Source organism: Meles meles, chromosome 2, assembly GCF_922984935.1.
Source record: "Meles meles chromosome 2, mMelMel3.1 paternal haplotype, whole genome shotgun sequence".
Taxonomy (NCBI): domain Eukaryota; kingdom Metazoa; phylum Chordata; class Mammalia; order Carnivora; family Mustelidae; genus Meles; species Meles meles.
Window position 1 is genome coordinate 40,908,134 of NC_060067.1, and position 27,879 is coordinate 40,936,012.

The following is a 27,879-nucleotide window of genomic DNA, read 5'->3' on the forward strand; positions in this document are numbered from 1 at the left end:
TTGTGATTTGTGACATAAGATCATATTTGAATAAACTGATTGTTTCATTGTTCTCACTGAGTCTCGTTGAAGAAATTCTTCCTTACTCTGCAGTGATAAAGACATTCTCCCACATTACCTTCTAAATGTTTTATAGATTTGAATTTTATACTTAAGACTTTAATCCACCTGGAATTGATTTTTGAGTATGGTATGATGTAGGGTTTCAATTTCATTCTTTCCATATTGTTAACCACTTGTTCCAGAATCATTATTGAATACTTAGTCTACCCTCCAGTGCCCTCTTTCACAGTTCAAGTTCTCATATGTACCAGAACCAGGGGATGATTTTGGAACATTCATTTTGTTTCGTTAGTTTATTTGTCTATCCTGGAAAAAAACCATACAATCTTCACTACCAATTTTTTAATGATGATTATTATTTATAGCCACAAGGAAAGTCTAGCCATCATGTTCTTCAGGAGTTTGACAAATATTCTTCACTTTGCTTTTCTGGATAAAATTTAGATTCAGTTTTTCACTTTTTTAGTAATCCTAGCTGTGTTTCTGTGTGAAATTACAATGAATGTAAAGATTGTTTTCACGGAATACAAACTTAATAATATTGATACTTTTAATCTAGAAATGGCATATTTTTGCATTTGCAATTTTTTAATGACTATATTTTCCATGATAATTTTGTGATTATTGAGTTATATTTTTTAAACATAGTTATATTTTTCTAGGGTTAGGTCATATATATTCTAACAAACACATTTATATATAATGTAGGTAATAGGTATCTCTTTAAATATGTTTTCAAATGGTATTTTATACATTACTAATTAATGTTGGCATATAGAATTGCAAACCTACACAATCAACTTTTTTAAAAAGATTTTATTCATTTATTTGACAAAAAGATCACAAGTAGGCAGTGAGTCAGGTGGGGGTGGGGGACGACTCCCTGCTGAGCAGAGAGCCCAATGTGCGGCTCCATCCCAGGACCTTGGGATCATGACCTGAGCCAAAGGCAGCGACTTTAACCCACTGAGCCACCCAGGCGCCCCAGTCTCGGGTTTTTAAAGTTTTTATTTTTTTTCCTTTATAGTTTTTTATGTAGTTTTATTGAATGCAAATAATGAATATATATTTACTTATATTTTCAATTATTTATATTTTTTAATTCTATTATTACAATGTACTGGCCAAACTTTGATCCAAAATATAAATATAGGTGGTGATTTAATGGAGCATCACCTTTTTCAAAATCTTAAGAGTATGCTTTGCACATTTCCCTCAAGCATGCTATTATACAGGGGTTTTATAGATAAACTTTTGTTTAATCTTTGTTTCTTAATACTTTCCATTAGGATATGTTGTTGAATTTTAGCAAACACTTTGAACCCAGGTAATAAAATTAAAGATAATGTAGTGATTGTTTTAGTGATTTAAAATAGCAAACTTTCTGGTGCCAAAGGACTATTACATACTTGGAGAAAATCCATATGGTTAAAATATACTAACTTTTTGTATTGCTATTGTTAAGAAGCTTGTTCAGGATTTTGACATATGTGTGTGAGTACATTTAATTTTAAATATTTTTTCCCATAATGTCTTAATTGTTTTGATACTAGGAGTGATAGCCTCATAAAGCAATTTGAGAAAATTGTTTTCCTTTGTAAAGTTTGGGTACAAGTAGAGGAAGTGACTCAAACATTTGATGAACTATGCCTATAAAGTCTTCTGGCAACTTGATACTTTTTTTAGTAGAGTTTTTAAGTACTAATTCTATTTGTTTAATTATTATAAGTTTGTTAAGATTCTATAATTTTTCTTGAGTTAGTTTGTTAAATTATAATTCAGTAATTTCTCCATCTATTTTACTTATATTTTTAAATTTATTACCTATCACTGTTCATAATATTCACTTTTCTGTTTAATTTTAGTAGAATCTATAGTCATATCCCCTTCTTAGTTCATAAAAGTTGTATGTGTGTCTTCTCTTTCCTTTAATCAATTTGTCAGGGGTTTTCCTATATAATTCCTTTTATAAAATAACTGAATTTTCACTTAATTTTTATTATTTTTTTCCTTTCCACTTTCTGTCAGCATATTTTGCCTTAAGCATTTGAACATTGCAATTCATATGTTTAGCTAGTAATCTTTATCCTTTCTTCTCTTAAAATTGAGTATTTAAGATGATAAAACTCCTTATATATAAGGTTTCAACCGCATCCCACAAGTTGTGATACCTACTGTGATTTTTAGCATTAATTGATAAATCAGTTAGAAAAATTGCTATCATTTATTTTAAATCAATTGCAGTGAATGTGAAAATATGTTGCTATCATGGTGGGTATGTCTTCTTTATTGAACAAACATTTATAGTGCCTACAATGGACTGGGCTCTGGGCTACAACAGTGAACAACTCTGGAAGACAATAATCCCTGCACTCATGGCATTATTAAAATGAAAGGAGATATAAAATGAAAATGCTACAAGAAATAAAATATATCACTGTTAGAAGATGATACCTTTTAAGAGATAAAGAAATAGATAAGGTGAGTGGGTCACGCATGCTGGCCAAGAAGATAGGTTGTAATTATTGTACTCAGAGCAGACCTTGCTGAGAAGGTGATGAGATCTGTGATAATGACAGATTGAGGCACTTGGCAATAGGAGCAGAAGTCATTTCAATTAGATAATAACAGTGCAAAGGTCCAAGGTTTGTGTATACCAGGCATATTTGAAAAACAATAAAAAAGTCACCATGGCTGAAGTAATAGCCAAGATAGAAAGTAATAAGAAACTTGGAGAAAAAAAGAGGATGGTTGGCTCAAAATACTGGTTTATTTTATTTTATTTCATTTCATTTCACTTCATTCCATTTATTATCAAAGGATGGTACTAGATGACAAAACAGATGAAAAGCCAACATGGCACCTAACCAGAATCTCAAAGACAGAATACCTGGGAAATATAGAAAAAATGTCCATTTGGAAGAAATTCCTGGATCTCTAAAGTTTTAGCAATACAAAATTTTTGATATTGTTGTTTTTAACAGATCTGAAAAGCCCAAAATTTTGAGAGCAGAGTTAGAAACCAAGAATTACCTTTATTTTCTGAGTCTTTTATCTGAAAGTTCCTTGTTTTTATATCATCACTTTACATACTTAACATTGTGTCTCACCCACAGGCAATCAATATAAATTATTTTATTAAATTGGCCATTTGTTGTGAATTCTTTGGGATAGTTGAGTTCCTCATTAATTGTATGAAGCTCTGAAGAAAAATATTACCTAACATTATCTGGAATGGATGCAAAACCATTCATAAATATTACATATGCTAACTCTCACTAACAGTCTAAAAACAACTCAAGTGACTAATAGTTCTTAGCTTCAGATTTCTCATTTTTAATTGGAATTCAAGTGATTTTTACAAGGTAACTGACAAAACTGTTTAGAGTGTCACTCAAATACTGTGAAAAGGTTTTCTAATTACTTATTACCATGTTATTTTTTAAGTGTTCACAATATTTTTGTATAAAACCCTTTTAAAGTATGTTTGAATCTGATCACTCCTTTTTGCGCCAATGTATGAGATGTCTAGAGCTGTATTGCTCTTACTTACCAGATAATCGCAGATTTTGTAGAAAGCCTTTTCATTTTTCATTTTAGATAATTACTGTGGTAATATTTTAAATAAAAAAGTCTCCAATTTTGATTTTATATAACTGAAAAAAATGATATAAAGACAGAGCATATTGCATGCACATTTGAATACAGGATTTGAAAATAAAGATCTGCAACACCAATATGAAATCAAGACTAGAAAATAAGAAAGATTGAACTAAAAATTGAATTGAGTTGTCTTTCAAGTGCTTGTTATTTCCCATGGTATTTTCCCATAGTTGAGTCTGTATTTAGCTGCTAGGACCAGATTCTTAGGTTTGCTTGCCTTTAGATTTCTAGTGAGATTCTATTAAAGGGAAGCAATGGCTAGAGATTGCGAAACAGACAAAAGGAGAGGAAAACTTATCCCAATCCCTCTTCACCTACACATCCATGTCCATCTTCCCCACACCATCTTACTTTTTGATGTGGCTGTTTTCTTTATCAATGGCTCAAGTTCCTCTCTCCAAAACCCTCTCCTGGCTATAGTGCTTGCCAGGTAATAATAACACCACTCCCTCCTTTTGTCCTTATAAACTTGGGGGATTAAGGATTTCCTTGTTGGGTTAAGGTAGAGCATGAAATAAGCCATAATGCATGGCTTGCTAAAATGTAACACAGGGACTGCTGGGAGCAAAGGAAGGTTCTGAGAAGGGTGTGGGCCTTTGGAATCTGGAGGCCTCCGTGACCCCTTTGCCATTGTAATTTCACAGGGAGTTGCCTTCCAGGAACCTTTCTTAGCCCAACAGTCACCCTGTGATCTAAGTGATGTGTGCATTGTCCCTTATGCTTTGTTTAGTAGATCATGCATATTAGCATATCTTATCTTTCCCATAAACAGATCCTCCTACTTTAAGTAAGAACCCTCAGGGTTCCTGGGTAGCATCTGTTTATAGCTCAGGCCCTGATCTCAGGGTCCTAGGATGGAGTTCTACATCTGGGCTCCCTGCTGGGTGGGGTGTCTGCTTCTCTCTCTCCCTCTGCCACTGCCCCCCCAACTCATGCACGTGCACTCTTTCTCTCTCAAATAAATACCATCTTAAAGGGGAAAAAAAAGATGGTTAAAAAAAAAAAGAACCCTTGTCATGCATCATGGCTTGAGAAAAAGTGATAAGGATTTGTTATTATCCTGAAGGACCAATAAAAGCTGAGGCAAAGAAGAATTAAGTGTCTTCACGTCTGTGCACTGACGCCCTTACCTTCTCTTTTTTTTTCACAGCAAAGTTTGGGGTAATCTTTCATTGGTCAGTACAGGATTGCTGGCCATTCGGCATTTCCTGATCCCATCAGTTTTGTTTCTCTGAACTCTGCCCACATCTCTGTTAAAAGAGCTCTTCTATTAAACCTTTAAATGTTCCATCTGTTTCCCATCAGTATCTTGACTGATACTTGGATCAGAGATTCCCTAAATATGGCTGCTATTTGCAATACTTCAGAAGCTTTGAAATAATACAGATCTTAAAATATATATTACATCTTACCCCCAGACCAATTAAAATAGACCCTCTAGAACTACATGTACATAGATATATTTTAAAAAATTTTCCATGCACTATCGGGACTGAAAAAAGTTACTCTAAAGCCTGGAGTCTCAAGCAGACACAGGTCCTTTGTGTATTAACTCTGAAGAGAAACCTGAAGTCAAATCCTTCTTCTCTTGTCACCCATCTTAAAAAGGGGCTGCTTTATTGACACTTTGAGTAAATATAAATGTGCAAAGTGATTATCAATATATATGCAGGGATTAGAATATATAATGATACTTTGGTAATGTTTGGCCTCATTTATCATGAAGTATTAGAGATAATTATTAAAATGATGAAATTCTGCAGATTCTATTAAAATGATGAAATTCTGCAGATTCTTTTTTTTCTTTAAAGATTTTTTTTTTTTTAATTTGACAGACAGAGATCACAAGTAGGCAGAGAGGCAGGCAGAGAGAGGAAGGGAAGCAGGCTCCCCGCTGAGCAGAGATTCCCAATGCGGAGCTCGATCCCAGGACTCTGGGATCATGACTCGAGCCAAAGGCAAACGCTTTAATCCACTGAGCCACCCAGGCGCCCCTCTTTTTTTTTTCCCCTAAGATTTTATTTATTTATTTGTCAGTGAGAGAGAGAGCACAAGCAGGCAGAGTGGCAAGCAGAGGCAGAGGGAGAAGCAGACTCCCCGCCGAGCAAGCAATCCTATGTGGGACTCGATCGCAGGACCCAGGGATCACGGCCCCAGCCAAAGGCAGTGGCTCAACCAACTGAGCCACCCAGGTGTCCCAAATTCTGCAGATTCTATGCCACATAAAGTAGAATAGATATAACAATGCTGTATGTGATAGCAGGTGCTCAAATTTAAAAATGATTGAAATCTAAAAAGCATGTGAGTATTAAAGGTGTTAGTCACTATTGAGCCCCTTATTTATTAGATTTATTTACTTGATTACACTCAGAAAGATATCAAAACATAACTACAGATGGTGTTTGGGGATGGATATCATTTTAACAACAAATTTCCGGGTCTCTCGCCCTTTAAATGCACAATTTCCATGCTCAGTCCTGTACAGAGGTATTATGTTTGTATCTATTAATGCAGTACTCCATTTATGTTTGTGTTTAACATGTGTTTTGCTTCTCTTTTTTTAGCTATCAGTGTTGATAGTATGATTTTGTATTATATGCTCCTTGAGGAAAAACCTGTGCTTATTTTTGTTGTTCTGCATATTGCCTTGAGTGTGTGAGATATCTGAAATGCAAACATCAGTTACTTATCAAGCTTATTTTAACCGAGTTATTTCCTGTATTGGAGTGAAATAAATATAATGGTTAATATATTATGTGTATTGTATGTATTATATAATTGTATGTATACATAATGTGTATTATAGGTATATATAATATATATTATATGTATATATATAAATATGGGCATATATATAATATATATCCATGCATTAGCATAATATACATCACGACATGTATTAATTACCAGAATACATATTATAATGGCATTAATACATGTTTTATATAATATAGATTAACAATAATTAGCATTAGCAATAAATATATATTTTTTAAGTACACAACCATAAAAAGATATCTTACAAAGAAGTATTTTTGAGTAAAATAATAATTAACTCACCAATTTTTATTTGTGGTATTTTAAACAGTTTCATAAAAGACTATACCAACATTGAATTAGAAGTGCTCACGGGGCGCCTGGGTGGCTCAGTGGGTTAAGCCGCTGCCTTCGGCTCAGGTCATGATCTCAGGGTCCTGGGATCGAGTCCCACGTCTGGCTCTCTGCTCAGCAGGGAACCTGCTTCCTCCTCTCTCTCTCTGCCTGCCTCTCTGTCTGCTTGTGATCTCTCTCTGTCAAGTAAATAAACAAAATCTTAAAAAAAAAAAAAAAGAAAAAAAGAAGTGCCTTTCAAAGAGTCTAGTATGTTCTAATGCTTAAAGTTTCGTATTATAGCCAAATGTCCTAAGAATCAAAAAGATTCATCTTCTAAAAAAATATTCAGGAAAAAAAAAACAATAAACAAAAAACAAACATGTATGTGGGATCTTTTCTGGCTGGTTCAAAATTAAATTTTCTGCAATTACAACAGTGCTTTAAACATAAAAATGAAATATTTTCTGAAAGAATGGTAGAATGAATGAATGAATGAATGGATGAATTAATTAATCAAGAGAATGTATATACATGACTCTAAAATTCAGGACAGCATTTAGAGTTATAGACACATGTATGAGTTAAAGACCTATAAGCAGAAAGATTCATATTTCTATCCAGGATGAGAGTACCAGGATACAGGGTTTAAAAAGTGCAAAATCAAAACAAAACCAAACAAAAGACAGAGAGAGAAGAGAGCAAGCCCAGGAACAAGCAATCTTTGTGACAAACTATGTTTAGAACTTAAGAAAAGAAATAGAACCCCAAAAATTGAACTCAAGAGACATCAGTAACGCAGGAGGGAAACCGGAGATCAGTAAGTATTTCAGATGTCCAGAGAAGTTAGGGTTTGAAGAAGGAGGAGCTGTTCAATTATTTGAATGCTTCTGAGAGAGTGTGTAAGGCAATGAGAGACTCAGGATTACTGTTCTTCAAAACAGGCAGGTCAGTGGTGATAGATACGTGAATGGCTTCAGTGGAGTGCCAACACAAATATTCAGCACAAAAAAGAATGTTAAATTGGATTATAGTAAACTATTTGAGTTTTTGTGTGAAAAACAACAACAAAAAAATAGGACAGGTACCTGAAAGGCAGATACATTCAAGAGAAGTCAAGAAAGAGAGTAAGTTAATAGTAGTTATGTCTTAGTTTCACAATTATTACTCATTTTTGGTCATATAAATTTGGAAGCAGTTAATTTTATTTCATCTATATTAATTAATAAATGATATTAAATTCCTCCATGAAAGCTGCTATTATTATTATTATTATTTCCAGACCCATGAGTGTGTTTTTACATATAGTGGGCACTAACAGAGTTTTCTTAACTGAACAAACAGTGAATGAATGAATGACATCAAACCTGAAATCCCAAACCAGGAATCATTAAAACATCAGACACCAAAGGTGAAAAGTAGAATTTCTCTTGAAGATTCATGTCCGTGTGTCCGTTTTCCTGGGAGCAGCACCACGGGTCTTCATTGCCTAAAGTGGTGATTCTGAGTTGGATACAAAACTAGGAATATCATAATTTTACTTTATCAGTTCTTTGATCCCTAGTTCAGGACCAAGAAAGAATGTGTACTCATGATAATCACAATAAAGTGACATCTTAATGAAAACAAGAGATGGAAGGCATATAGCTTTTTGGCAAGGAAAGGGGTTTAGAGCTGAGCCTAGGGATCTAGTAAGGTGCAGGTGGTTTGTGTAGGTGGCTTCAGAATACATCTGGGATTCTGGGATATAGACATAAATGCCAGAGGAGAGAAAAATTAGCCACCAAAAAAATGCAAGTGCTTATTTATCATGGTGCCAGTTCTTTTTTAAAGAAAATTTTACATTGTCACTGGTATCTATATCTAAACATAACTGATCATAAATAGTAAACAATATCTGGTTAAAAATACATTTCAAATTCTAGATAAAAACAAAATTAGTTTTTTTTACACTATACTGTCCTTGCTTTCTTGTAAATATGAGTATAGGGATTCATGATAAGATTGTCTGTATTTACCTCCAATAAGTTTAACTTTTAAACCTATGGGGAGTTTTAAGTACAGAATGAACACCATAAATCTCCAATGATTACAAATTGTTAAGGAATGTTGATACTGTCTTGAGATTTTTGACATTCTGACAAGCATTTAGGAATGGATTTTTGAGAATACATTTTGTCAAAGGAGTGAGGATGGAAAAGATAGTTCTTCACATAATTAAAAAGACGATCTTGGCAGGCCTGGGGAAGAGGGTTTGCATTAAACAATAGATGCAAGGACACCTGGGTGGCTCAGTTGGTTAACCCTCTGCCTTTGGCTCAGGTCATGATCCCAAGATCCTGGAATCCAGTCCTACATGGATCTCCTTTCTCAGTGGAGAGACTGCTTCTCCCTCTGCCTACCAACCCCCTGCTTGTGCTTTCTTTTTCTCAATCTCTCCCTCTCTCCCTGACAAATAAATAAATAAATAAATAAATAAATAAATAAATAAATAAAAATATATTTTATATATATTAAGTATATATATATACATATATATATAAACTTAAAAAATACCAATGAACAAATGGTAGTTAATAAACTTTAAATATAAACCTACTTTTATTACTTACAGAATATATTTGATAGATTCACCTGAGAATATAAAACTGGTGAATTTCCCTCTGGGCTTATCCTTGAACAACAAAAAAGAGTCAATTTCCATTTCTGCAGAGACACTACAAAATCTCCTTGTTATTTTCTTTTATTTTTCTTATCATAGTAAATTATTCTTTGATCTTAGCTGCATAATATCTTTGTGATTGTCATTAGTTCTTTTTTCAAGCATGCCTCTCCACACATTGGTAATTGAGTCTAAATATTTGGAGCCAGTTTGCACATTTAAACTCTGTCAAAATACCTCTAGGAGTTAGTAAAGAAATTGCATCTGCTCTAAATCAGTGAGAAAAAAGCACTACCTTACTGCTATCATTGGATAGCTCACAGAAATATCGGCATAAACTATTTCTAAATAAATAAGAGCATTCAGGACACACAATACTGACACGGGGTATGACATTGGATGACATTTGCTAGTTTCTATTGGTTTTCTGCTTAAGAGCTATAAAGTCAGTTAGGGTTTGGCAAATGATATTTGTCTCACACTGGGAAAATGTACATTCCTTCACACTACTGTTCCTCAGGTAGTGCTAATATCATTTAGATGGAAATTGCTGTTAAAAAACATTCTACATTACCTAGTGCATCTGGCACTTCTTTTTATTGTTGTTATTTTTCTTATTCCTGCTTCTGTTCTTGTTATTTGGGGGAGAGGCTGTTGATTGCTTATTTGTTTAATTATGTCAATACATTTTGAAATACGAGTTTTAGGAAAACAAATCAGAAATGAAATTGGAATAATATAAATATCAATTATAGATCTTATATTTTACTTATTATATGAAAAAGCTTACACTATTATATTGTGAATATTTGAATACTTAATTATGTGCCAGACTATCCATGGATTATTTAACTGTTATAGTCATCAGCCATATAAGACACTATGCAAACTTTTTAAAAATAATATTTATGTAAAATGGAACTAGAATTATTTCAATTATAGTACTTAAAAATAAAATCCTCCTCTTGGGGTGCCTGGGTGGCTCAGTGGGTTACAGCTTCTGTCTTCAGCTCAGGTCATGGTCCCAGGGTCCTGGGATTGAGCCCGGCATTGGGCTCTCTGTTCAGTGGACAGCCTGCTTCCCCTCTCTCTCCGCCTGCCTCTCTGCCTACTTGTGATCTCTCTGTCTCTGTGTCAAATAAATTAAATAAAATCTTTTAAAAATCTTTAAAAAAATAAAATAAATAATAAAAAATAATAAAATAAAATAAAATCCACTGTGTATAATGTATTAGGATTTTTTAAACCTTTTTTTAACTTTACAAAATAACTTAGTATCTTGGATACTTATTGAAGAAGGAAACACCCGAAGAAAAAATATGTTTACTTTTACAGGAACAAATAAATCTCTTTCATCTTCATGAAATCTGTTTAATTTCTCATAAACAATCTGGTGCCCTTTAACTACCGCTTTTCCCGTTTAGTTTCATATCTCACCTTTGGGGTGTTGACACCTTATTTTGAGTCAGCAGATGTTCACTTGATTTTTCCCTCCTCATCCAACTGCTCCATCTTCCTCCTTTATAATATAAGGACCCAACTCATTCTTCACCTGTCATATTATGTTATTCCTTGCCCTCTACATCTCCCTATCTCTGAATTGCAGTGCCCTAATTGTTTCCTGCCTATCGTGCTGCCCTAATTTTTAACAGCTTAATTTACTGTCCTGTTTCTTTGGATCTGAATCCTTTTGTCCTTCATCCACCTTCTCATTTGAATGTGTAGATGCATGGACAAATTTATTTTGGGATCAAAAATTGGTCCCAAACATGGAATGGTTACAAGGACACAAGAAAATATAAGATAATGTGTACCTTTCCTCTACTTTTATTCTCAACATGTTTTCAATTTTACTATTTAAATGAAATGCACTAAATTTATACAGCTTTCAAATAAAATACAGTATGTTTACAAATATTTAGAATATTAAAGGGAAGTTTGAAATATAAAGGAAAAGGGTGTGCTTCTTAGTTATTTTATTGATCAGGAAGCCACAGTGTCAAAAATTAATTCATGGTGTGTGTTTCCATTATTTCTCAAGGCAACTTCTAGCCAACTGAATTTAAAAGGTATGAAGACCACTTTAAAGAGTTCAAGAATATGTTTTTAAAAACAAAACAAAGAAAAGAAAAAGATATAAAAAAACAGATTCTTAAATATACAGAATCAATTGGTGGTTCTACAGGGGAGGTCGGTAGGGGGATGGGTGAAATCGGTAAAGGGAATTAAGAGTACACTTATCTTCATGAACATTGAGTAAGGTATGGAATGTTGAGTCACCAAACTTTACACCTGAAACTAATATAGCAATGTATGTTCATTATACTGGAATTTAAAAAACAAAGAGTATGCTTTTCAGAAGATATTTATATAGATATTAACATACTAATATTCTATTTTATTATTATTATTATATAAGTATTAACAGTGATAAAGGAACATCTGACAAAGAGTAGTAAATAACGAGTCAATTTAAATTTTATGATTTTACAAGTGATTCAGGCTAGTGGTTATTTGATTACAAATAGGAAACTTGTCTTCCTAGGCAGGAAAATGAGTTACAAATTTACAAGAGAAATTTACTAGAAAAACTAAGGCTTTAGGGCTGCCTGAATTAAGAATCTGTTCTTTGGGGGCGCCTGGGTGGCTCAGTGGGTTAAGCCGCTGCCTTCGGCTCAGGTCATGATCTCAGGGTCCTGGGATCGAGCCCCGCATCGGGCTCTCTGCTTCACGGGGAGCCTGCTTCCTCCTCTCTCTCTCTGCCTGCCTCTCTGCCTACTTGTGATCTCTCTCTGTGTGTCAAATAAATAAATAAAATCTTTAAAAAAAAAAAAAAAAAAAAAAAAAAAAAAAAAAAAAAAAAGAATCTGTTCTTTGGAATTAAGTATGTGGTTAGATGATTCTTCTGTTGCATATCACACCTAGTGCTCATCACATTGAACACTACTACATTGATAGACTATATGTTGGCTATTGAATTTAATTTTTTTAGAAAAGTATGTGGTTGGGGCGCCTGGGTGGCTCAGTGGATTAAGCCGCTGCCTTCGGCTCAGGTCATGATCTCAGGGTCCTGGGATCGAGCCCCGCATCGGGCTCTCTGCTCCGCGGGGAGCCTGCTTCCTCCTCTCTCTCTGCCTCTCTCTCTGCCTGTGTCTCTGCCTACTTGTGATCTCTCTCTCTGTCAAATAAATAAATAAAATCTTTAAAAAAAAAAAAAACATTAAAAAAAAAAAAAAAGAAAAGTATGTGGTTGGACTTTATTCCCCTATCTCTGTGGTTCACATCCAAGAAAATAAACAAACAATAAAGTCAATGTGGATATTTTGTTTGGTTCCATATTAAATTTCAATGTCAGAGTTGATATTTTTAGCAGTGATTTACTCAATGAAGTCATTAGGAATATCCTGACATAATCTTCCCATATTCCAGACCATGTGTGTATAAACTTTTCTGTAGAGAGCCAGATGGTATATATTTTGGCTTTGGTGGCTATACAGTTTCTACTGCAACTACTCAACCAAGACATCATGGAACTAAAGCAGCCATACACAATACCTAAACTCATGAGGATGCCTGTGTTCTAATTCTATTTATGGACACTCAGATTTCAATTTCATATCATTTGCATGTGCTACAAAATATTATTCTCCTTTTAAAAAAATTTTGCATTAAAAATGTAAAAGTCATTTTTAGGTCATGGACTATAGAAAAGTAATTCATGGATCAGATCAGTCCAACTCAATGCTCTTCCTTGAGTGAAAGGAATAATGTCGGTGAACACTGGAAAACTCAGTGGGGTTTTCCATTAAAAAAAATGTAACCTGAAAAAATAAAAAAAAAAGTTCAAAACTGATTTTATTCTTCAGAAGTGTGCTGGGGTGTGGATAAGGAAATCTCACTGAGCATGCATGATGTGCCAGACACTCTTTAGATACATTGCAGGCATGTGAGCAGATGTGGTACCCACAACCTGGAAGGTGGAAATTGAGGATTATGGGGCTAATAGGAAGAAACTGACTAACTTAGCCAGGACCACTCAACTATTAGGTAGCTGCACTGAGGGCTGTAATCCAAGTCTGTTGGACTCAGAGGCCTAGGTTCAAACCACCTACTATACTCATATAAAGTTAATGTTAAGTAAAGAAAATGTATGTGGTTTGACTCTCAAGTAATATATAATTGTGCTTCAAAAAAGTCTGAGATCGATCAGTGGTGACAGCATTTCAGATACCATTATGCAGAAAAGGCTCCTGAGACTGTCCCCTGAAAAGCAGATACAAGCTTAGGGAAAATGCTGAAAGGACAAGCTTAGCCAAATCTACTCAATAGAATCTGACTTGCCCTTTTATGTTGAAGCATCTAAAGACCATGGGGTGGTCTGAGTTTGAAACTGCTGCTTACCCCAAATGAAAAGCAGTCCTTGGGAATGGAGGAATCCTTTGCATTTCTACAAGGTCTTATTTATGAATGCAGAGAACTGCTGTTCTAGGAAACAGGCAAAAACTTACATTTCTTTAGTTTTGCTGGCTCTGCAAAACAGTGTGCACAGCTGTACTCAAACCCATTAGCTCAACCTTTCAGAAAATTCTCTCACAGAAATTGCTTAGAGGTACATAGGCTGACAGTTGCTGTGTGTTTTGAGAGCTTTACCTGTCAGAAGCGGGCTCAGCATTCTTTTGCTTAATTGGTCTGTAGAGACTGGTCATTTTAGAGAGGGAAGTTCCACACCTCAGAGAGAATGACATCTACCTCAGCCCATAATCAGCTAATTTAAATGGGAATACCACCAGCTCCAGGGGCTGCTTACCCTCCACTCTATGTTGAGATGGGATGAGGGAGCTGCGGAAAGCACATCAAGCAATGTAAAATCAAGGGGAAATTGGGAATAGAGAAAAACAGTGTTCAAAATACATGAAGACTATTCCTTCAAAATCCAGCCATACAGTCACCTCTAAGCACATCAACATTTTAAAGTTTAAAACTGAATATCTGATTTTGATTAAAGACTACTGAATTGTGATATTTCACATTTAGTTATAGCACTGTCCATCACACAAGGGTGATTTTCCTAAGATCAATGGTTTTTAGGTGGGGAAAATGATCAAAAGGACAGAGCAAATTGGACCTTGAATCATATGGATGTGCCAGATAATGCTCTAGGGAATAGAAAAGGAAAGTGCATACTCACTTTTAAGCAATTTACTGAGGGAGCTCTGTCCCGTGTTAGAAACTTTGGCCATGGTGCATGCAGATCTTGAGTGAGGTCCTTGTTATGCCATCTTCTAACATTGCAACTTTTGGTAACTTACTTATCCTCACTGCACTCCAATTTCTTTAACCCAAACGTCAAACTTGAATTAATTGTCTTTTATGAAAAAATACAGTTAAAAATCCTCATCTCCAGTCCTATCTGTCGACTTTTTGAATCAAGCCTTTCATTTGTGATGAACTTGATAAAAGTGCATCTACAAGATTTAATAGCCGTGGATCAAACTACAGCTAGTTGGTGAATACAAACTGGAAAAAAAAAAGCCTAGAAAATTACATTAAATACTATGGTCTTAATGATTTAAAATATAATATTGAAATACTACTACTTTGAATTTAATAGTAAAAGATAGTCCTTAAACCATTCTGGTGGCAGATCAGGAAGAATATATATGTTAAGATGATGTATAATCAATCATAATTTCTCTTAAAAATTATAAAATGTTCCTATCACTCACTATGTGATTATTAAAGAGTCCATAATTTATTATATAATTGTATTTTATTTTATAGCGAACACTATTTTTGAAAAATAAAACCAATAAAAATGATAAATTTTCACAAAGGAAAAAATATCAACAGGAACTGTATAAGATAAATGGCTGATTGTTTTTTCCATTTCTCACTTTAGAAAATATTATGAAAGCAAATTAAAATGCCAAAAAGATACTCAGAGAGATAAGTCCTTATCATTTGAGCCAGCACCATTAAAAATTGAAGCAACCGGGGTGCCTGGGTGGCTCAGTGGATTAAGCCTCTGCCTTCAGCTCAGGTCATGATCTCAGGGTCCTGGGATCGAGCCCCACATGGGGTTCTCTGCTCAGCAGGAGCCTATTTCCTCCTGTCTCTCTACCTGCCTCTCTGCCTACTTGTGATCTCTCTCTCTCTGTCAAATAAATAAACAAAATCTTTAAAAAAAAAAAAAAAATTGAAGCAACCTATGATTCACAGATCTGTACCCCTGGGGCAAATAATACATAGTGTGTTAATAAAAATAATTAATAAAATAAAATAAAATTGAAGCAACCAGATAATATTTATAAAATATAGAACATATAAGAGAATAATGATGGACATCATTTCAAATGAATCATATGCCAAAAACTATGCAATATAATATGGCAGATATGAAATGGAAAAATCAGGACATGCTCTATTAAGATAGACATGTGAGTATTAAAAAGGGTGTTATCTGGACTATCGCTTTATTGGCATACAAATGCAATTATATTTCATGATGTATGTAATAGGAATAGTTGAGAGTTAGAAAATAATATTTTGTAGTTTGATATAAACTATTAGGAAGAATATGTTTATAGTTATTTAAGTGATGCAGAATGGCCTGACATTATCACATACAAAATAATGTAACAATACTATAAAACAATGATTTTAAGAGAAAGACGTTTTTATTTATTTAGTACTCTTTAAATTACTAGTGAAATATTTCAGTAGTCTCTAATATTTATATAAATCTACGGCAAAAATGTTAGTCCTATCAAAACAAAAATCATTGAAGACAAAATTAAACAGGCAAGGAAGACTATTCAAGCTATTGTAATGTGGTGAGGGGGCATCATAGCCCATTTTTGTTTGCTAATAGGCCTTATCCAAAGAAAAAGTAAACTCTTATGATTGTTTCACAACTTGGATCACACCACCCACTGAAGTTGGGCTCCTACCCTCCCACACAAACTGGGAGAAAGGGTGCCATCTTCCCTGATTACATTTGAAATAATGGCTCAGAGGTCATTGACAAAAACAGTTCTGGGTTGTGAAACTGCCAAGAGGCTTTTAAAAAGTTTTAAATCTCAAAAGGACAGATAATTTTGCAAGTACAAGTTTTCTAAAGCAAATGCACCAAGAAAAGGGATGTCAAAGGCTGGGAGACAAGAAGGCTCTCTAAACTTTAGTCAAGTTGAGCAGAACTTTAAGACTCTCTTAGTGCATCTAGGTACGAAGAATTTGTTAATTTTTTCTTCAGGAACCTCTTATTGCTCTACAGTTAGGTACATCTTCAGGAAATTAATAGCATCTTCAACAGCATATTGGAGAGCGACAGTGGCAAAGGCTAGACCAAGCAGGGCCAGTACGGTGACAGGCTCCAGAAATCAGTTTTGTTAGAAGTGACACAAATAACTCAATAAATCAAACACAGACATAGCTCAGGAGGCAGAGATTAGGGACAGAAAAATAAACAAATAAAAATAAAAGCCGTTTAGAGATAGTAGATGAAGCAGAGACAGAGAAATGTAGAACTAGAAGATCTGAAAGTTACATGTAGAAGCATTCAATAATCTGCACACATCCTTGGATCAATTTTTACACTTAAGTAATAGTAGCTATTTCTAAAATCTTTGGGAAAACTCCATGAACCACATTTATATATGTGGTTGCTCAAACCCTGAAAAATAATTTATATACAGACAGAAGAATGAAATCTTCTAATGGCTGAAATGCCACTATTTTTGCTAAGTCAGGGCATTCAGTAGTCATATTACCCCCTAAATCTTAATGAGTATGAAGGCTAGCTTGAGAGAAGGTGCCTTGGGGCAAATAATCCCACTTATCAAAAGGTTTATCCAATGGTGAACTAGTTTCCCAAAATGATTGCATATCAGAATGGTATTGGGGGTTTGCAGAGAAACAAAACTCACTTCTGTTTAAGATTCCTGAACTAGGATATTTTTGTGTAAGCTCTGGGGGATGTTATTTATACATTTTATACATAAATCATATGGATGTGTGCATTTATGTGCACACATACATAAATACATACATACATACATACATATTGGCCCACAAAAAGTGAACTAAATCACATGCTGCAATCAAGAACTTATAAACCAATGAGGTAGACCATTTAACTCCTCTGGTTCATTGCAAGAGAACTGCATAAGGTTGGTTGGCTGCTAGAGATAAATGATGCCTATGTCCAAATCAAGTTCTGTGAAGACACTGAAGATTCTGACATTAATTGATCTCAGTTTTAAGATCTCCATGTCCCTCTCTTTTAACAGTCATTATGTGATGACCATTAAGTGAACATCAGAAGCCCTTGAAGAAAATACACTAGACATTATTATAGTCACTGCTCTATACTTCACTTTGGCTAATCTCTGATCCTCTGCCCTCCCCTGTCAGATCCTTAATGCTTTATGCCCAATGCCAATTGACCTTCTAATAATAAATTAGACCAAAAGCAGTTTAATGAACTGCGATACACAAGAAGGTCAATCTATAAGTTGCAGAAAGAACAACAATAACAAAGTGTGAGCTCTGTTACTCTTCACAAATAAACTTACATGTGGGAAAAGACAATCTAAAGGAAAGTAGATTGAAGAAAGTATAGGAAACCAAATGGACCAAGGGTTATTTTCTTCTTAATATGGAAAATAATAAATATTATATATCACAAGTAAGTGGTTTACTGAAAAAAATTAAAGTTAATAATTTTATGTTTTATCAATTATTCTGTAACTAACCTAAGAATATTTTAGAACCCTGGAAAACAATGCAGTCTATATTTATGTTAACAAAACTATGGTCTGCAAACCAGGCTCAGTCTACAATGAGAAACTGAGTGTAACTATTTCAAATTTTCTAGAAATGTGGAAGTATTGTTTTATCTGTATTGAAGCTAAAAAATAAATCCTGATGTTTTTTTAATTTTATGTTTATAATATTATATTTTCATAGTATTTTATAGAAGCATTACACCATGGTGGCTTAGAGACAAAACAAAAACAAAACAAAAGCGTTCAACAGACATATTTTAAAAACTACTATTCTAAAGAAATATAAATAAAGTGCTAGAGAAATTCTAGCTTAAATATAAAAGAAACAAGTTTATTTCCTGCAGGTCTCTTCAGAACCTTTAGAATTTTTTTTTAAGTTTTATTTATTTATTTGACACACAGAGAGAGATCACAAGTAGGCAGAGAGAAGGGGGAAGCAGGCTCCCTGGTGAGCAGGGAGCTCAACACGGAACCCTGAGATCATGACCTGAGCCGAAGGCAGAGGCTTAACCCACTGAGCCACCTAGGTGTCCTCTTCAGAACCTTTAAAATTAAAATGTGCAATGTGACTCTTTAAATGAAAATTGAACAGCAAATGATGAATATTCATCATTTCTGATAGCTGAGTAATATTCCATTGTAAATAGGGACCACATCTTCTTTATGTATTCATCTGTTGAAGGGAATCTTGGCTCTTTCCAGTTTGGCAATTGTGGATATTGCTGCTATGCACAGTGGGGTGCATATACCATTCTTTTTACTACATCTGTATCTTTGGGCAAATACCCAGTAGTGCAATTGACAGGTCATAGGGTAGCTCTAATTTTGATTTTTTGAGAAACCTCCACACTGTTTTCCAAAGTAGCCGCACTAACTTGCATTCCCATCAACAGTGTAGGAGGGTTCCCCTTTCTCCATATCCTCTCCAACACTTGTTGTTTCTTGCCTTGTTAATTTTTGTCATTCTAACTGGTGTAAGGTGGAATCTCAATATGTTTTGATTTGAAATTCCCTGAAGGCTAATGATGAACATTTTTTCATGGGTCTGCTAGCCATTTGTATGTCTTCATTGGAGAATTGTCTGATCATGCCTTCTGCCCATTTCCTGACTTGATTATCTGGGACTGGAGGAGATTATGCTGAGTGAAATAAATCAAGCAGAGAAAGTCAATTGTCATATGGTTTCACTTACTTGTGGAACATAAGGAATAGCATGGAGGACATTAGGAGAAAGAAGGGGAAAATGAAGTGGGGGAAATTGCAGGGGGAGATGAACCATGAGAGACTGTGTACTCTGAGAAACAAACTGAGTTTAAAGGGTGGAGGTGGGGGATGTGTTGGCCCAGTGATGGGTATTAAGGAGGGCATGTATTGCATGGAACACTGGGTGTTATACATAAACAATGAATCTTGGAACACTATATCAAAAACTAATGATGTACTGTATGGTGACTAACATAACATAATAAAATATAATTAAAAAAAAAAGAAAGTTGAAGAGCTTTCCCCAATGTATGTGAGCACAGATTTTTTATTTTTTAATTATTTTTTATTTATTTATTTTCCACCACGTTTTATGATCTTATGAGGCTAGGATTTCTCAGAACATATGGGAAATACTTTTACAAAATTAATTAATAGATGCATGGGAAATGTCTTTTTAATTAATACATACACATGAAGTACCTTACAGGAACCCCCTGTGAGTTTCATTTTCTAGAGAAACAATTAGGTACTGGAAAAAAAATCTATTCAGTTAACTAAATAATAAGTATGATATGAAAATAAAGAGAGAAAACTGAATTTGATTACCCTGTACCTTTGTAGTCAATGAATATGGACTTCTTGAAGACTTACTATGTGTTATTTTCTATTCTTATGCCACATCTATCCAAGCAGCAGCAATTGAAGCAATAAAGTAATAAACATATTTATAGCTTCCCTAAAAAGAAACTCAGTTGCTAATGGAAAACATTCTTGTTTTTACTTTGGAAATAGTTTTATGTGAAAAATATTTGAAAATGTAGTTTCTTCATCTTTTATAACTTTGAAGAGTCCTAGAAGATGATAAACTATATGTATTTTTTCATGAAGAGACTAGAAACAAATTGACTTCAATGTATTTCATACATTTAATAGGATAGAAACAAAGACAATACATTATGTAAGAGAAAGCTGAGCAGTACTATAGCTTATTGAATAAGGATATTTTCAGTGCTGCCTGAAGGGCCTGAAGGTACCTTTCATTTTAGAACAATTCTCTGATGCTCCAGCTTGTTTATTTCATTCACCTGTCTTTTAACTCCTCGTGAACCAAATCATTCTGTGTTTCTACTGCATGGCCCTAGCTCTTTAGAGAGCTTTCTATAAACCATGCCAGTGCCTTACTGAATGTCAAATCTCTAAAATGATGGCTCTCAACAAACAAGATGTTTATTGTAAACTGTGTATGTACACAGTAGTTTTCAGTGTATCTATAAGTGTAAATGACAAACTCTCTACTCATGAGATCTTACATATCTAATATGGGAGAGAAAGTAAAAACAAATAAAAGCAGTGAAATGACCATCAATGTCAAGGTAATACATTTATGCATTACAAATGAACATTGTCATTGAGTTTGTTACATTCTAAGATTTAGCTGACCCTAAGGATTACATAACATTGGGAAGGTGTCAAGGAAGAAGGATTTGAGATGGGAATTAAAAGATGAACAGAGCTGAGAGAAAGTATTCTAAGCAGTGAGGATACATGATCAGGAATGAAGTTTATCCATTTAGAGTTTATCTTTGTATATGGTATAAGAGAATGGTCAAGCTTCATTCTCCTACACATAACTGTCCAATTTTCCCAACATCATTTATTGAAGATACTGTCTTTTTTCCACTGGGTATTTTTCTTGCTTTGTCAAAGATTATTTGACCATAGAGTTGAGGGTCCATATCTGGGCTCTCTACTCTGTTAGACATCAGAAAGGATGAATACCCAACTTTTGTATCAGCAAGGATTGGACTAGAAGAGATTATTCTGAGTGAAATAGTTAAGCAAAGAGAGCCAATTATCATATGGTTTTACTTACTTATGGAGCATAGGGAATAACATGGAGGACATTGGGAGATGGAGAGGAAAAGTTGGTTTGGGAAAAATCGGAGGAGGAGACAAACCATGAGAGACTATGGACTCTGAGAAACAAACTGAGGGTTTTGGTGGGGGGGCAGGGTGGGGGATTGGGTGAGCCTGGCGGTGGGTATTAAGGAGGGCACGGGTATTGCATGGAGCACTGGGTGTGGTGCATAAACAATGGCTTTTGGAACACTGAAAATTAAATTAAATTTAATTTAATTTAAAAAAAGGAATGAAGTTTAAACATGCACACCATATTCAAGGCATAGCAAGCATTCCAACATGGTTAGTATAATGAATAGAATTTTTAACTAAAAATTAACTAAGGGATTTAGTGTAAGTAACCATACATATTAAACTAAGGTGATGTGATATTAAATTATTGCCAATTTCATGTCACTGAAGTTTTTTTTTCTGTTTTTAAACTTTTTTTTTTTTTTTTTTAAGAAAGTGAGAGTGTGCCAGGGCACATGTTTGTGGGAGAGGCAGAGAGAGAGAGAGAATCTCAAGCAGACTCTCCACTGAGTGAGAAGCCCAGTGTGGGGTTCTATCCCATGACCCTGAGACCATGATCTGAGCCAAAATCAAGAGTCAGATGCTCAACCAACTGAGCCACCCAGGGGCTTCTGAAGATTTTTTAAATAACAAATTTGAAGCAGATTTTTTAGGAAATTTAATCTGATGAATCTGGTAAGATTGAAGAAAAGTAGTTAAGAGACCACAGAATAAATCTTTTTTTTTTAAAATATTTTATTTATTTATTTATTTGACAGAGAGAGAGATCACAAGTAGACAGAGAGCCAGGCAGAGAGAGAAAAAGAGGGAAGCAGGCTCCCCGCTGAGTAGAGAGCCCGATGCCGGACTCGATCCCAGGACGCTGAGATCATGACCTGAGCCGAAGGCAGCTGCTCAACCCACTGAGCCACCCAGGTGCCCAGAATAAATCTTTTTATAAAGATCAGATTTCAGTTAATAATGAAACTAAACTCTATTCTCAGCCATGGGAAGAAAACAGGAAGTTTATCATGGGAGACCCTGCAACTGTTGCTGCCAAGGCCAACTAAAAATGATAGTGGGATTGGGGTGAGGTGTCTCCATAGAGAACAGAGTTAAATTCATTTCCCAAGCATAAGTCCATCCAAATAATGGAACCTTTAAAGGAACTTTTAAAAAACAATATGAGGATGTTCAGTGTAAAGATGGAACAATACCTTAGAAAGGTGAACTTGTTTGTATGTGGGAGTAGATTGAGAGGTCCTAATAAATATTTAATATTCAGGAGTCAACTGCAAACAGATTATGCTTGAATATGTAACAATGCCTGCTTTATGTGAGTGAATAAGGTAGGAACCTTATAACTTCATTCTGTAAAGGAAATAGAAAAGAAGTGCAAATAATATGAGCTCTAGAATGTTATCATGCAAAAACAAATAAAAACTCAAATCAAAATTGAGTCAAGCTGTAATATACAGAAGTCACAATAGTGCAAAAATAAGAAAAGAATCCATGTGTCCAAAGCAAACAAACCCTTAATAACTGAAACCAAATAGTTTTCTGTCCTGTGTTAATATTGGGTCTGGTAATACTTCCTGGCCTTTGTGTTAAACAATTCTTGGATGAAGCATAATTTCTTGTTCTTTACCAAGCAATACTGAGAACAAGCAAAAATAACTCAGATGCTTACTGCAGGAAATATCAGTTCCTAGAAAATAAGATGCCAAAACAACTGAACAGCTTACTTATCATGACTCATTTCAAGTTCCTCATCTTGCTGTGCCCATCAATCCAAAACAATTACATCATAATAGTAATCATGCTACTTGCCAATCTTGTATGCTTCACCTCAAATCACTCAACTCGAGCCCTAAAAGCTTAACTATGCCATACCCCAATTTTCATTTCTAAGAAGACCTTAGTCAGGTATTATTCTCCCTTGCTACAATAAGTCTAATACACTGTATTATGTTTCATCAACAGAATTTTCTGGTGGTCTTTTACAGAATAAACAGCTGATACTTCTGATGAATAAGCAGGAAGAGGAAGGAATTTATTCTTAAATCAACAAATATTTACACAGAGCCTACTAGATGTCAGGACAGATAAAGTGTGGCAAGACAAAGTCTGTTCTCTCATGGACAGACACTGGAATCGGAAATTACTTATAAAATAGTAAGTAAGTAGATAAATAATATAGTGATTTTAAATGCCAAGAGAAGAATAAAATAGTGTATTTAGATAGAATCACTTGTTGGAACTACTTAAATTAGAAATAGAGGAGGGCTTCTTCAGAAATATTATACCTGAGGAGCAGCTGGGTGGCTCAGTTGGTTAAGTGGCTTCCTTTGGCTCAAATAATGATCTTAGGGTCATGGGATCGAGGCCTGCATCAGGCTCTCTTTTTGGTGGGAACCCTGCTTCTCCCTATCCTGCTTCCCCTGCTTGTGCTCTCTCTCTTTCTCCCCATCTCTGTCAAATAAATAAAATCTTAAAAAAAAAAAAAAAGCTTTCTACATTTTCATGTTCCTTGTTCCATCATAAAATTGTAGGAATAAGTAGGGGGAGGAGGAGAAGCAAAGGGAGGGAAAGGGGAGGAGAAGTGCTAAAATGTATTATATATAAACTCTGTGCCAACTCTTTTACATGCATTTTCTCTTTATATTTTAAACCATCCTAGGAGGTAAGTACTGTTAATCAATATCCCCGTTTTATAAAAGAGACTACTGAAGTAAGGAGCATTCAGTAATTAACCAAGTTAAATAATTTGTGGATAGCAGAACTCAGACATTACCCATAGTTGCCTAATTAAAAAGCCTATATTTTTAAGTTACATAGTGTAATGTCAGGAATGCATTGACACATATAGAATTACTCTTTAGTCTACAGTTATGTCTTTCTACTAGCTCTTTCTCTCCCCTTCATAGGCTTCATTTGATAGGCTAAAGTCACTGGAAATGTATTCAAATATTTGTTTTACTATTCAAGCAGAAGATAGAGGAAAATTATACAAATTGGGAATATTTTTTTTTTTAAAGATTTTATTTATTTGACAGAGAGAAATCACAGAGAGGCAGGCAGAGAGAGAGGAAGGGAAGCAGGCTCTCCGCTGAGCAGAGAGGCCGATGTGGGACTCGATCCCAGGACCCTGAGATCATGACCTGAGCCGAAGGCAGCGGCTTAACCCACTGAGCCACCCAGGTGCCCCAAATTGGGAATAATTTTTAAAGGCATCTCCCTCATTAGGACAACATTTTGTTGTCATACTTGCCTAACCAATCAAATATCAAAAACAATTCAATCACTCTTTTTTGAAGATTGACACCAAAATTTAATTAGGGAGCAAAGGAAATATGGAGGACACTGATTCCATTGACAAGATGTATTTACCATTCACAATGTGGTAGCTGTAGGGTGATCTAATACTTCTGTCAGAGATACTAGTAAACATATTCTGGAACACCCTTTTCAGTTTGTTTTTTTCTTACACTGAAAACTGACTATTTATGGCAATGCCTGCCTTAGGGGCTATGTGGAACAGTTGTGTTCATTGATTAAAGAAACTAAAGACACATCAAGACAGAGTGAAACACAAATAAGGGCTTTCAAAGGCATCTCATGATGAGATTTCTTTAGGGCACACACAGTATCTTAAGCTTCTAAACTTCACATAAAATATCTTTAAATAATTTCAACCTCTTTTAATTTTTAGAAGGCAATATCACTCTTTGTACCCTGTAATGAAAAAATGGACGTTTTCTAAGCCTAAATTGAACAAAGAGAGACTATCCTGGTAAGAATGAAGCAAAGACTGAATTTAGTTTTATAACTACATATAAATATGGGTTACTGCAGTGCCTTTGTTTTATTTTACACTGTAGGTAAATGAATTACCTTGTTATTAGAAAATACCGGATGAAAACTTCTGATCCAAGGCCTCCAACCCACTCTAGTGCCTTCTCCAAATCACAGACTTGAATTAAAAATTACTTCACCAATATTATAGATAACTATCACCATTTTAGTGCAGAATATTGCAATGGATTTAATTTTAAATCATTGGTTCATTACTTCTTAGATAACAAAGCTGAATCCAGAGAGATTAGGTAACTCATACAATGTATATCAGGTAGCAGATATATATGATAGCAGGTAGCAGAAAAAATAGCAAGCTATCACACTCATTTTCTCTTGAATTCAGTGTTAGGAGACAGTGTTGGGAGGGACAGTTACTGAAAAGCACTAAGCAAAAAAATAACACCAAGTGTGATTTAACGATATTATATGGCACACCTAGGTGTCTCAGCAGGTTGAGTATCAGCCTTCAGCTCAGGTCATGACCCCAGGGTCTTGGGATTGAGCCCAATGTCAGGTCCCCTGCCCTCCCATTTGTGATATCTTTCCCTATCTCCTTATTTATCTCAGATAAATAGATAACATCTTTAAAAATAGAAATATTACACAAAAAATGACATTTGTAAGAAAATGTAAATAATGCTGTCTATAGTATGGACATTTTATAGAATGGGCATACTTCTGACAATATACATGGCTTATATGATGGCAGTTGTAGCAATTTGGGTCTCCAGAAAGGAGATTAAGATGAAGTGTAGTAGGCAGAAGTTTAGTGGAGTACACAGTGGAAGGGGAGGAATGAAGCAAAAGTGCTCAGGGAGAGGAGTTGAAGATGGACCCCAAAGACTTAGTCAACCGATGTTAAATAGCCCTCCAGTGTAGCTCCACATTGGATAAAATGCCCAGATATTTTGTATCTTTGCTTCCATCTACTGGCCAACCCTGAGGGATGTCCTTGTGAAAGAGGCAGGGTTGTATACTGAAGCATCCTTAAAGAGGCTGAATGCTAGCTGTCTGCTACAGCCCAGGCAGCAACAGAGGCCTCAGGTCTATTATTGACTAGAGATCTCCTGGCCCACCAGTCAGTCTCTTCCGCCATCTAGATCCACTTCTTTGTTCAGAGAGAAACTCCTTTAAGATTTTGGGGAAAACTTAGAAAAGGAAAGGTTAAAGAATGAAATACAAGTCTCAACTACACAGCTGACCTCTGGGCTACAGCTTATATTTATCACTTCCTTTCTCCACTATCCATTCTGGATTCCCCTCACCATCTATGAACACCTTTATTAGTCTTAGCTACCTATGGGAATGACAATCAGGTAATCTTCAAGGTGTCCAAGCCCCTTGACACATGGTCTTAGGGTTGCTTCATTTAAACATTCAGCACACGATGAGATAAGGGCATATCAAGAGGAACCCAAGAGGATTTCTTTGCTTCAGCATACACTTCCCTGCCCTCTGTCATGTAAGAGCAGCAGTCACCTCCTCCTGCCACACTAACTGCTCTTCATGCTTTCTGTTCTCTCCATGTGAGGCACCTGCCATGACTAGGAGCACTTTTGACCATTATGTGGAACTCCAGCTTGGTCCTTAGGCATAGGCTTTCTTCCTTTGAGAACTTCATGGTTATTTTTAATTTTTTTTTAATTTTTTAAGATTTATTTATTTATTATAAACATGTAATGTATTATTAGCCCCAGGAGTACAGGTCTGTGAATCACCAGGTTTACACACTTCACAGCACTCACCATAGCACATACCTTCCCCAATGTCCATAACCCCACCACCCTCTCCCTACCCTACCCCCACCGGCAGCGCTCAGTTTGTTTTGTGAGATTAAAACTCTCTTATGGTTTGTCTCCCTCACGATCCCATCTTGTTTCATTTATTCTTTTCCTACCCCCCAAGCCCTCCATGTTGCATCTCCACTTCCTCATATCAGGGAGATTATATGTTAGTTGTCTTTCTACAATTGACTTATTTCGCTCAGCATAATACCCTGTAGTTTCAACCACGTCATCGCAAATGGCAAGATTTCATTTCTTTTGATGGCTGCATAGTATTCCATCGTGTGTGTGGGTGTGTGTGTGTGTGTGTGTGTGTATACACACACATACCACTTCTTCTTTATCCATTCATCTGTTGATGGACATCTAGGTTCTTTTCATAGTTTGGTTATTGTGGACATTGCTGCTATAAACATTCGGGTGCATGTGCCCCTTCGGATCACTACATTTATATCTTTAAGGTAAATACCCAGTAGTTCAATTGCTGGGTCATAGGGTAGCTCTCTTTTCAACTTTTTGAGGAACCTCCATGCTGTTTTCCAGAGTGGTTGCACCAGCTTTCATTCCCACCAACAATGTAGGAAGGTTCCCCTTTCTCCACATCTTTGCCAGCATCTGTCCTTTCCTGACTTGTTAATTTTAGCCATTCTGACTGGTGTGAGGTGGTATCTCATTGTGGTTTTGATTTGTATTTCCCTGATGCAGAGTGATGTGGAGCACTTTTTCATGTGTCTGTTGGCCATCTGAACTTCATGGTTCTTTATAGAATCCTTTTTATTTTATCCTATATATATATCCAACCCCTTGCCATGCCCCTTTATACACAAAGTAAGTGATGAAGCACAACACCAAAGCT